The sequence below is a fragment of the Moschus berezovskii genome, chromosome 3 (assembly GCF_049115385.1).
Source record: "Moschus berezovskii isolate FMDL1 chromosome 3, NW_MosBer_1.0, whole genome shotgun sequence".
NCBI classification, from domain to species: domain Eukaryota; kingdom Metazoa; phylum Chordata; class Mammalia; order Artiodactyla; family Moschidae; genus Moschus; species Moschus berezovskii.
Genome location: NC_142462.1, coordinates 14,340,225 through 14,352,273, shown reverse-complemented (window position 1 = coordinate 14,352,273; position 12,049 = coordinate 14,340,225). Strand labels below are relative to the sequence as shown.

At 40.7% G+C, this 12,049-nt stretch overlaps 1 protein-coding gene across 7 annotated transcripts in view; it reads right to left on the bottom strand.

Moving 5' to 3' along the window:
- Nucleotides 1-12,049, bottom strand: part of CDK14 (cyclin dependent kinase 14) — a 683,048-nt gene that overhangs the window by 87,149 nt on the left and 583,850 nt on the right. The window contains exon 15 of one of the 7 annotated variants that reach the window (XM_088833154.1): nt 1,555-1,574. The exons of the other annotated variants lie outside the window; for them this stretch is intronic. The gene's annotated coding sequence lies outside the window, so the exon portion shown is untranslated. Of the gene's footprint in view, nt 1-1,554; nt 1,575-12,049 lie in introns of those variants that run through there. 7 annotated transcript variants of the gene reach the window in all.

The window sequence follows — 12,049 nt, the reverse complement described above, 5'->3', positions numbered from 1 at the left end:
CAGGGAGGGAAAGACAGAATCTATTCTTCTGAAAGAAGTTGAATAGATGCTGAATCTGCTCAGGTAGCTGTGCAGAAAGTCCTCTTGAGTCATATAAATGAGCCATGTAAAATGGTCTGATGAGTTAGTACTGAGGATCAGAGCTCCATCATCTAAGGTCAAACCTAATGCATCTAAGGCAGGGGGAGAAGAGGCCGACAGAGGATGAGAAGGTTGGATGACATCACTGACTTGATGGACCTGGGTTTGAACAAGCTCTGGGAGTTGGTGATGGACAGGGACAGCCTGGCATGCTGCAGTCCATGGGGTTGCAAAGAGTTGGACATGACTGAGTGACTGCACTGAGAATGTATCTCAAAAAAGCCTCCCAAACTAATATACAGCAAAGGTCCTTTAAGAATTAGCCTTCTAATCATCAAGGACATAGATTTTAATGGCACTCAACTGTAATTTCCAGATGACATCTGTGTGAACACAAGAACTGGAATTTTATCCACTGTACCCAGAAAAATGAAGATAGTCAATTCAGTTCAGTTCAGTAGCTCAGTCGTGTCCAACTCTCCGCGACCCCATGAATCACAGCACGCCAGGCCCCCCTGTCCATCACCAACTCCCGGAGTTCACTCAAACTCATGTCCACAGAGTCGGTGATGCCCTCCAGCCATCTCATTCTCAGTCGTCCCCTTCTCCTCCCGCCCCCAACCCTTCCCAGCATCAGAGTCTTTTCCAGTGAGTCAACTCGTCGCATGAGGTGGCCAAAGTACTGCAGTTTCAACTTTAGCATCAGTCCTTCCAATGAACACCCAGGATCGATCTCCCTTAGAATGGACTGGTTGGATCTCCTTGCAGTACAAGGGACTCTCGAGAGTCTTCTCCAACACCACAGTTCAAAAGCATCAATTCTTCGGCGATCAGCTTTCTTCACAGTCCAACTCTCACATCCATACATGACCACGGGAAAAACCATAGCCTTGACTAGACGGACCTTTGTTGGCAAAGTAATGTCTCTGCTTTTTAATATATTATCAAGGTTGATCATAACTTCCAAGGAGTAAGTGTCTTTTAATTTCCTGGCTGCAATCAGCATCTGCAGTGATTTTGGAGCCCAAAAAAAATAAAGTCGGACACTGTTTCCACTGTTTAGATGGATATTATTGGAATAACTTTATAGAGCAAAACAAAAATACTATAGTGAAGAGTAATATATTCAAGGGAGGAAAAAATGTTACTAGAATAGTTAGCATGTCAGAATTAATGCATAACACTATGGGCAGAGAGCAGAAGCTCTCATACTTTTGGGTCTTAAGGACCCTTTATACTCTTAAAAATTATAAAGGAACCCCCCCAAAACCACCCCGCGAAGAGCATTTGTTTCTATGGATTTGTTTACCATTTGTTGTTATTGTTCAATCACCAGGTCGTGTCCAACTCTTCTTGACCCCATGAACAGAAGCACACCAGACTTCCCTGTCCCTCACCTTCTCCTGGAGTTTGCCCAAGTTCATGTCCACTGTATCGGTGATGCCATCCAACCATCTCATCCTCTGTCGCCCTCTTCTCCTTCTGCTTTCTGTCTGTCCCAGCATCAATGTTTACCATATTTGATATCAAAATTGAAATTTTAAAATATTTATTAATTCTTTAAAAAGAACCTAAAAGCATGTTAACATAAAACACTATTTTAATAAAATAACCATATTTTCTGAGTAGAATTAGCAAGAGGGGTTACACTGTTCCACAATTTTGCAAAACTTTTAAATATCTGGCCGAATAGTAGACAGTTGGGTTCTCGTAATGGTTTCTGCATTCAACCTGTTCTATGATATGTTGTTATAGTTGAAGCAACTGAAGAAAGTATGGCCTCTCACAGATAAGTAGAGGGAAAAAACAGAAGTATTTTAATAGCCCTTTCAGATCATTTTGGTTATATATATATTTATAATATAACAAAACTCAACAAGTGGTAGTTTCTTAAAGATTAGTTGCACTGGGAAATCTGAAACCATATCAACGAATTCTTCATATTCTTTGACTTTAAAATCAACTGGTGTCTTTTGTACTTTCAGCAAACATTTTATCCATGCGATGATTTTGTACAATTATGCACTGGTCATTTGGAAAGTACTGATTCAATGACTTCTCTAGGTCTTTCAAATGTTGACACATTCCACTATACAATATCACAAAATCACATTTGCTTATTTCACCACCCATCTCACTGGAAAAATGTTTGGAAAGATCTCAAGCTCATGGTAGCAAATAAAGTTTTCTGTGATTTCCCCAAATCCTAATTTTCCATTGGAAGTTTTAATTTTATCTTAGGCAGCAAATACTATTGGTTGTTTTCCTGGAGTGACAGATTCATTTTTGAGAAAATGTCTGCCAAATATTCAAGTCTGAATAACCATAACCAGTAACCACCATCAGTCAGTCATCCATTAAGGACCATGTTTTCAGGGAAAAAACAGCCAGTTTCCCTTATAACCCAAACACTTGCACCCCAGCTTTTCCTTGAGACAACCAGAGTAATTAGGTACTCAGTGGAGAAGGTTTATGCAAACTTCCCATGTAGACACGCCAAATATTAAAAATTCCTAGAGAAGGAAATGGCAACTCTCCCCAGTATTCTCACTTGGAAAATTCCAAGGACAGAAGAGCTTGGCGGGCTATTCAGTCCATGGAGTTGCAAAAAGTCAGACAGGACTACGCACACACACAAAAATATTAAACATATATCTATTCAAAGGCGGAGTTTTAATAAAATCAATCATTTTTATTGTTTCAGCAAGAACATTATTAAGTGGAACTGGGCTTTAAAAACAATTCCCACTGTGTGACGGTAGAGAAAAAAGAGCCGAGGAAGACAGCTTGGTGCCACTGTCGTGACTCATGTTAACAGCTGTTTTTGCACCATCAGTGCAAATACCAACACAGTGCAAAAGGCAAAGACCATCTTAGTATTATCATGAAAATAGTTTTGACCCCCAGGGAGCTTCTGGGGATCCCCAGGGTATATGGACCACAGGATAGCTGAGGTAAAGAGGACAATTATAAGGATACCATTTCTTCCTTTGGAACTAGAAAACTTCTCCAAGAGAAATCCACAATTCTGATGGTGAAACTTTCAACGACAAGGCCACTTAATCCACAGAGTTGTAGAAAGAGTCAACAAAGAAGCCGACTCACTGGAAAAGACATTGATGCTGGGAAAGACTGAGGGCAGGAGAAGAAGGGAGCGACAGAGGGTAAGATGGTTGGATGGCACCACTGACTCAAGGGACGTGAGTCTGAGCAAGCTCCAGGAGATGGTGAAGGACAGGGAAGCTCAGCGTGCTGCAGACCACGGGGTCACAAAGCGTTGGACATGACTTAGTGACTGAATAACAACAACACGTAGGTACAAACAAAAATCTTTATATTTTGTTCAAATAAAAGGATTCAGCAGGAGAATGATAAATATAACACCAGTATGTATCAGATATTATTCTAGTTGATGGACAGGAGATGAACTGAGAAGACTGCAACAGAGTGGAGAGTCTCAAAGTCTATGAAGGCAGAGCTGACTTTGGAAGGCCAAGGTGAGGGCAGAGTACGCAGGAAAGGGTGAGAAATGAGACCAGACACGAACAAAAGCCGCCATTCACCTCCGGCTCTTCATGGCCAGATGCCTTTGGCTGGCCTGTCTTAGGAAGTAGTAAGGGCATCTCACTTCAAGCTTCTGAAGGCTGAGACGTCCTTGGGAAGACAACTAGACCCAAATCTCCTGTTAAAAAATTTTTTTTGATAGTCTTTTCTCTCACAATAATTGACATTCATATTTCTAATAGATCTGTCAGTCATTAACAAATTGAGTTACTATGGAAAAATAAAAAATCTTAAGTTTAGATGACTCATTTAAAAAAATCTTTTTTTTTTAAAGGCCAGCTCCTAGACCACACAATAAAACTGCCAAATGAGGAGATGAGTGGATTCACACTGATGTTTAAATTTTTAGATTTGACAAAAGTAATGCAGGCAATCTTGACAGCTATATTCAGTAGCTTAATGCTAAGCTTTTTATGCCGAATACAGAACAGAATGAATTTTCTACCAGTGTTTCGACTAGGAGGTTTTAGGATTCCTATTCATTTAAGACAGCAGTCTGAAGCTGCCTGATAAAAAAAGTACTGGCTATTTCGCAACTGCCTCATAAAATGTCCCAATATTTAAGAAAAGAGAAAACTCAAGACAAAAACATTTTGAAAATATATGTTGTAACCAAAATCTGGAATGCTAAGTAAACATCCTTTAGTGTTCAGCCAGAAAGACTTGCAGCTGTGGCATCTGTCGCTTAAAAAAATACAGTGAAGATCTCCATATAAAAGATAAATGATATCGCAAAACTTTCTTATCAAAAGCAAATACATTTTCTGATGCAATTTACACTACAGCTCATTTAATACACAGTAAACATACTAGAACCTTTAAATATGGCATTTGGTTTGACTGCACGCTAGGCAAGTTTATTTTCTGTTTTACCACTACACTCTCTTTACAAATTGCAGATTAATTCTTCCTATAAGGACAGCTTTTTATTTTAGCTTTGTTTTGTAACTATGGCCACCGGTAAGTTGTTGATTTTATGATAAAATATCAAATTCTAGATTACTACAATTAGGCAGGAATGAAACTGGAGAGCTGTTCCTTTAAAAAAAGAAAGATAAAAATTTCAACATTGGACCAAAATATGATATAGACATATTCTAAAATATACATATATATTTTAACATGGATTAGATCGAAATCTCCCAAAGGGCAAACACACTCCTCTGTAAATGAGATTGCATGAGAATCTGGAACCTGGTTTGATTTGTGCAGCCTAGCTAACCACTGAAGATAAACACCAAGCCTGTTATAATTCCATATGCAACCGAGCTAGTCTTCCACACCAGCAGAGGAAAAAGAAAAAAAAAATCCATCTTATTTTCTAAAGTTGCCTATCTCCATCCATTTCTGTGGGATTGCCACAACTGCCCAGATAAAACATTTGAGAGTATGTCAGCTTTAATTAATGTAACATGACCTGATCATTTCCACAGTTAAGAATAAAGAAGTTTGCATTTTTTAAATCCAAAGCTCAACCTGGAGATTATGCTAAGCTGCTTCATTCATAGTCCACACTCCTCAGCTCATGTCAGAAGGACAGCATTTGTCCCCTCTAGTGATAAACAAATTATACATGAAATCAATTCCACTTCACAATCATTTTCCCTATTGGGTATTATCTTTCCTTCTCTGCTCCCTCCAGTTAAGCCCGCATCCTGTAACTTGCTAATGAGCTGGGGGCTTTCTGTTCCAGGTGGCACCCCCTGCCTCGAAGTCATGACATTTCCCATTTCGAATGCTGCTGGCATTTTTCGACAGCTCCTGCTAACTAGCCTTTTTGACCTGCGCTAAGAGGAACTCATCTGATCGAATCCTCTAACCTGCCAATCATTCCAGCAAATGATCTTCACAGTCACTCCCAAGGCAGGAATGGAGGAAAAAAAAAAAGGAAACGCAAGTGAGAGAATGAGGGAGTAGGCGAGCGGCCGCCTCTGCAGCGACCTAATGAGAATACTTTAAGTCTCTGAGGCAGCCGAGACACCGAAAAACCGGGGGGAAAATTAGGACACAACTGAATGCCTGGCTCTGTAATTACTGATTTCTTTCCATCCTGAGATCATTTTGAGAGCAACACCTATGAGATGTGCCAGTTTCTAAAGAACACAAGAACACCCTACCTTACACTGAGAAAATAGATGTATTTCTCCTGCCACTATCAATATGCAATTCTCATAATCCCATTCTGTCAGACAGCCTCCTTTGCAGAATTAATTATGTGCTATAAGCTCGTTAAACGTGCATCTGTAAACTAAGGATGATTATCATGTTGGCCACAGTGAAGAAAGGACCTCTTTTTTTTTCTTCCCCAGGCATATTTTAAATGTTGCCACCATTTAGCGGGGTGTTGATTTTCACATGTTTACATAAAAACAAATAGGTGTGGTGAAGGTTGGCAGTGGGCTCGGGGAGGATTTAAGACGGACAACGTTGGATAATCTGGACATTCTCAATTTTAAGGGAGGTAAAATAATTTTTTTTTCCAGATTTTTCTTCGCTGTGAATAATCAGTTTATTAAGTGGGTTCCCAACCCACAGAATAACCCAATTACTTTGAGAAAAAAGATCCACTATGTAGATCTTTGGTAAAATGTATCATAATTCTAGAGATCTTGACATGAAGTAGATTTGTTGACCGAGGAATGATACAATATAATTACATGTTATCATTACACCATTTATGTAATAATGTAAAATAAATACTGTACATGATTTAATGGCACATGATAATCAAACATCTTTCCCCATTTATAACAATTAGGCCAATAGCCCCATTTACAGTAATTATTATATGTAATTGAGGGCATTTTACTAATTGCATTGAAAATGATAATCCAGAGCAATTAAAAATCCAAGAGCACTATACATAATGCAAACTACATTAAAAGAATGGTGATAATTTAAAGGAAAAAAATTCAGCCAAGTATGGAAGTTAACAGCTCAGTATTTGACTCTGTGCTTGGCACACCAGGCAGTATTTATTCTGAGATAAATTTCCATTGATTTCTCAAACTTCTGCATTGTTTTTGTTCTAGAACCTGTACACTATTTTATCAGCTGGAGAAGTTATCCTTTGTTTAATCTATGATGTTATCCTAACAGCTCTAGGACTGTTGACAAATTATTCCATTTGGCTGGGTGAGCATACAGAGTGTATGTGTTATGTATGTATGTGTGTGTGTGTGTGGTAAAGGAGACAGCTATCCTAAATTCCAAAGGAGACCTGCTATATTATTCATTCACACAACCAATTTGATGTTCTTAAAAGCTTTATTCATTGAAGCATCTCAGAGTTTTGAAGACATTTTGTTAAATATATTTGTAATAATTTAGCTAAAATGTTTAACTCTGTAAGACTTGAAATCCATTCAGGTTGCGGTTTTCATCACATTGGCTAACTGTCTAGAATTTCAATGTGTCTAAGGACCGAATCCCTGGCTTTTGTCCCAGGGCCCCAATGTCTATCCCTCCTCGATCCCACTCCTGTTTCTTCCCAGACAAAGCTCGTCTGTGAGGTGTATCTCAAGAGTGGTGAGCATCTGGGGACAATGGCAATAGTTTCAAGCTTTTTTTTTTTTTTTTGCCTTCTCTTCTCAGCACTGTCATTTAGATATTGTCCTCCACGCGTTCAAATGTCATCCCAGACCATCAGCCCACTTCAACTCAAACAGCCTCCTTTTATGCTCAGACACTTCTTAGAGCATCTGCAGACCACAAAGACTGTCTAGTGGGACTCAGCTGCTATACTGGTATTAATAATGCAATACAGTGCACTTAGGGCATAGACAGGTCCCTCTGTATCCCAAATTCCTAAGAATCAACATTAAATGAAGGGGAAAAATAGAGCACCTGAACTGATTATAACTCCTTGTTCTACGTGACAGTTAACTTCATAATAGTTTGGCCAAGCAGTCTAATAGAGATCTTGCTAGTAGCCTTATCCCTACTTGTGCCAACTATTTATGAGAAAACTTCACTCATATTATGCTGCTGGCTAAAAAGTCCCTAAGAAATTAATTTAGATTTTAAAAAGAACAGAAGATGCAAGTTTCAGTGCTATTCTCACCACACACCCCCACCCATTCCCCCAATCCTCAATTCGAAAGCTCATCTGACCTGGAAACACTGAATCACAAAAACACAGTCAAGTTTTGAGCCTCCATGGGCTGATGAACCAATTTGTGGAGCATCAAAAAAGTTTCTTCTCTTTTAGCCATTTCACATTTAAAAACTCTCAGTCAGAGAAAGGAAAGGGAAAAGCAAAAGCCAAAATTCCTATATTTTTCATGTAAAAAATATTAACTCTGAATTTTCTGTGTTTAAGAAAAACACTGAAATGTTTAAAGGTAATGGAGGATCATGTGAAGAAAAACTGGTTTAGAAAAACAATGTGGATGTGTATACATTTGTGTATCTGTGTGTGAGAGAGGCGAGAGAATGAATATGATACAGCAAATGGAGTAAAATGCAAACGTTTGGGGAAAACGGGTGATGGGTATCAGGCATTCTTCGTACGACTACTCCTGCAACTTTTCTGTAAATCTGAAAACATGTCAATACAGAGAAAAATATATCCTTTAAAAAAATGCACTCTGGATGCATGAAGCATGATACATTAAACGTTCTTTTCATTCTGCTTTGTGACAATCCCAGGACGTAATTAAGCAGATTAGGTAGTAAAGGACTTCGGTGATCCCATTCACAAAGCTGACGGAGTGTTGGGTACAGATCAGAGGTGAGCCCAAGGAAGAGGAGTGGAGAGGCAGAGAAAGGAGGAGAGAGAAGAAGAGGACAGACAAGTGTCTGCAGACACCCCTCAGCCAACTATTCTGCATCGGGGTTCAGAGGAGGTAGCAGACTCTCTAGGGAGAGGAGAAGGTAAGGAAAGAACGGTGGAGCTGGGGTGTGGAAAGTAAACCCCATCCCAGCCTTTTCTCAATCGAGTGTTCACAAATGTAGTCTGCATCCGTGTGCTTCGAAGCACTGTCAGCTTCCTCAATGAGATTTCTTAATCTGCTGCCACGAGGAGGTAAAGACAAAAACCAGGGATGCTTTCAAATGAAACCTGCGAGGAACACTCAGGATTGTTTCCCCCTCTGCCTGCTATTTCCACAACCATTGAGACAACAGAGATAAAACTGTAGTTGTTTGATAGGACAAAAATCTGCAGGGTCATGCAGACAAGAACAGTTCTTGCAGGAAAAAAAAAAAAAATCATAGGTCTTCCTGCTGAAAGAAAACTAGATCCAACACTTGAATTTCTTATACTGTGATAAGTATTAATGGGTGTTATCTCCTTTTGTGTCTATCATTAAGAAAATGCAACATGGCTTAATAAGACCTTTAGTCAAAAACATAAATGAGACTTCTCTGGTGGTCTGGTGCTTAAGAATCTGCCTTGCGATGCAGGGGACATGGGTTTGATCCCCGGCCGGGGAACTAAGATCCTGCATACCACAGAGCAACTAAGCCCACACACCACAACGAGGGAGTCCCGGAACCACAAGGAAGGGGTCTCACACAACATGACAAAGATCCCTGCATGCCACAACTAAGACCCCATGCAGCCAAACCAGTCAATCAACTGATTAATAAATCACACACTGAGGACATTTTCACTCCACTGAAACTGGAGTTTCCCTCTATTTTGTATTATTCAGTCGCTAAGTCATGTCCGACTCTTTGTGATCCCGTGGACTGCAGCACACCAGGCTGCACTCTCTCTTGGAGTTTGCTCAGACTTGTCTGATTTTGCCCTTGATAGAGTACAGACCAGACCAAGCGCCTTCTGGCTATACCTTTTCTAGAAGGTTCAGAGGCTGCCAAGCCCAGAGACCTCTTCTGAGGGGTTGTTTCAGGAATGGTCGGCCAGCCATCAGCTGACTGGACCCACTCAACAGCCCTGCTCTCCCTCCGTGCTGATGGTGACACCAAGTAGAGCTGCTCTGGAGGAGGGTCTGAATCTGAAGGAAAGAGTTCGGCAGTAGGCTACCCCAGAAACAGAGAGACAAGGAGAAGCGGGGTGTGTGAAGAAGCAGATGGGTCAGCAGAAGCCACGAGATGCAGAGGAGATTAAAGCAGCGTTAGTCAATGCAGAGACACAAGAGGTCAGAGGCTGGTGGAGAGTGAGGGGGCCGTTTCCGCAGGAGCAGGTACCAGAGCTGAGAGGGTGGTTGAGTTTGATGGCAGACAAACCACAGCTCCTGTCAGATCCTGACAGACAGTCTCTTGTGAGGTCTGCCCGTGCAGATTCTTAGACTGCCCACCTGTGCTTCCTTAGCTTCCCACACAGTCTCAACCGAGACCACAGTCAACCGAGGAAGCCTCACCACGTTTCCTTCCCTCAGAGGATCCCCACCCATGCTCCCTCTCGGGGGCTCCTGTCCCTGGGGGCGCGGAGCGGGTCACCCAATCACTCATCTCTGTCTGTCACCCAGCTTCTTCCTCACTTGAGTATTTCTCTTTCTCAAACATTCTGAGTGTCTCTGAAGTCATTATGTTCTAGAATTGAAATATAATTTGACTGAGTGAATTCAGTTTAATTTCCCTGATTCCGCTTCACAAAAGCAGGCAGGAGGAATGCCCTTCACCAGTGCTGGGCAGTAGAACCTTCTGTGATGCTGTAAAGGTCCTCTCTCTGCCCTGTCCAATATGGTGGCCCCTGGTCACGGGTGGGTAATGGGCACTTGAAATGTGGTACTGCTCCTGGGGGTACGGAGTTGTAATTTAGTTTAATTTTAATTAATTAAAAATAAACTTTAGATAGCTACTTTAGATAGATAGGTGGTTAGTGGTTACCTTGTTAGACAGCACAACTTTTATTAATAAATAGTAATAAAGCACAACTTACTAATCATCCTTTAAAAAAAAAGAAGGGAAAGGAAGGGATAGGTTTTCCCATTTTGTCTTTATCCAGTCCTGACCCAAATAAGTTAATTACTTCATAAAGGTATAATTCTTAAATATTTGCTGAAGAGGTCATAATATGTGGTTCAAAGGCTACCTGCATCAACATTCTCTGGGGCTCTAAAATGCAGATTCACATACCCCAGGAACCTAGATTTTTGAAAACTCACTAGGGAGGACATCCCTGGTAGGACAAGCGGATAAGGATCCCCCTGCTAATGCAGGGGCCACTGGTGCAATCCCTGATCTGGGAAGATTACACACGCCACAGGGCAACTGAGCCTGTGTGCCCCAACTACGGAGCCAGGGCTCTAGAGCCCGCGAGCTGCTGCTCTTCACCCTGAGCACACAGAGCCTGTGTTCTGCAACAAGAGCAGCCACCGCAACAACCGTGTGTCACAATGCAGAGTAGCCCCCGAGCAGCGAGACTAGAGGAAGTCCACCAGCAGCAGGGAAGACCCAGTGCAGCCAAACACAAACAAATAAACAAGCAAACAAATAAATAAACTGGATGCTCAGACAGCGATGCCCAAGAGTCTTAAGCACCAATGCATTAGATTTTGTCTGGAGTTTGGTTTTTTAAAAAAAAAATCCTTGTCTTATTTAACCAAAATTTTTGAGCAATTTCTGCATCCTACTGTTTACCTGGCAGCCTACTTTAGGAAATTATTGCTTGATGACTGAGTTAAACAGAAGAAGGCTGCTACATTTTTTCTTCCATTTTCATTTCATACTTACATAACTAGCAAAGACATATACTAGAAGCAAGGAGAGCGTCACCAAAATATGTGTGCAGTTAATTCTTGCACCTGAACCAAATACAGCTTTTTCATGCACCAGACAGACATTTGTATATTTATTATGAGTTTAATAGGGTTTGAAGACCAGTGGATTCATTGAAAAGAGATGTTCCATAATGACCATATACTATTTCAAGGAAATTATAAAACGCCTGTCTAAAACATCAGAGACCATTCTTATCCCTTGTATTCAGCAAAAGGAGAGCAGAGAGAGTGACTATGCACTTCCCGTCTCAATTTAGAATGACTGGAAAATTAAGCTCAGCATGGGGTGTATTTGGTATCGCTGTGCACAAATATAAGTGATACTAATGGATGTGATATTCAATATAGCTTCTGGTTTTTCCCTTGGGGAACATGTCTATCCACATTTAAGGCGCTCTCAGACTTTAAGAGAATCCTATCCTTCCATGCTGATAAAAAGATGGGGACAACCTAAGCAATCTGTGGTCTGTTCACATCTTTAGAGGATAACAAACTGTAGGAAGCACAGGATTTTGATCATCCATTGCCTCCTATTCCATTTTTAAACTTCGGGGCATGTGGTTTTCTTTTCATTTCATTTGGTTACAAGACTCTGAAACCAAAATTGCTTTCAACTGCAAAGAAAAATGCTCATTAGCTTTTCCAATAAGGCCAGTTTATGCAAATCCAGAATTATTAGGTAAATGACTGAAGTGACCTTAGTATGCAAGTTTAGA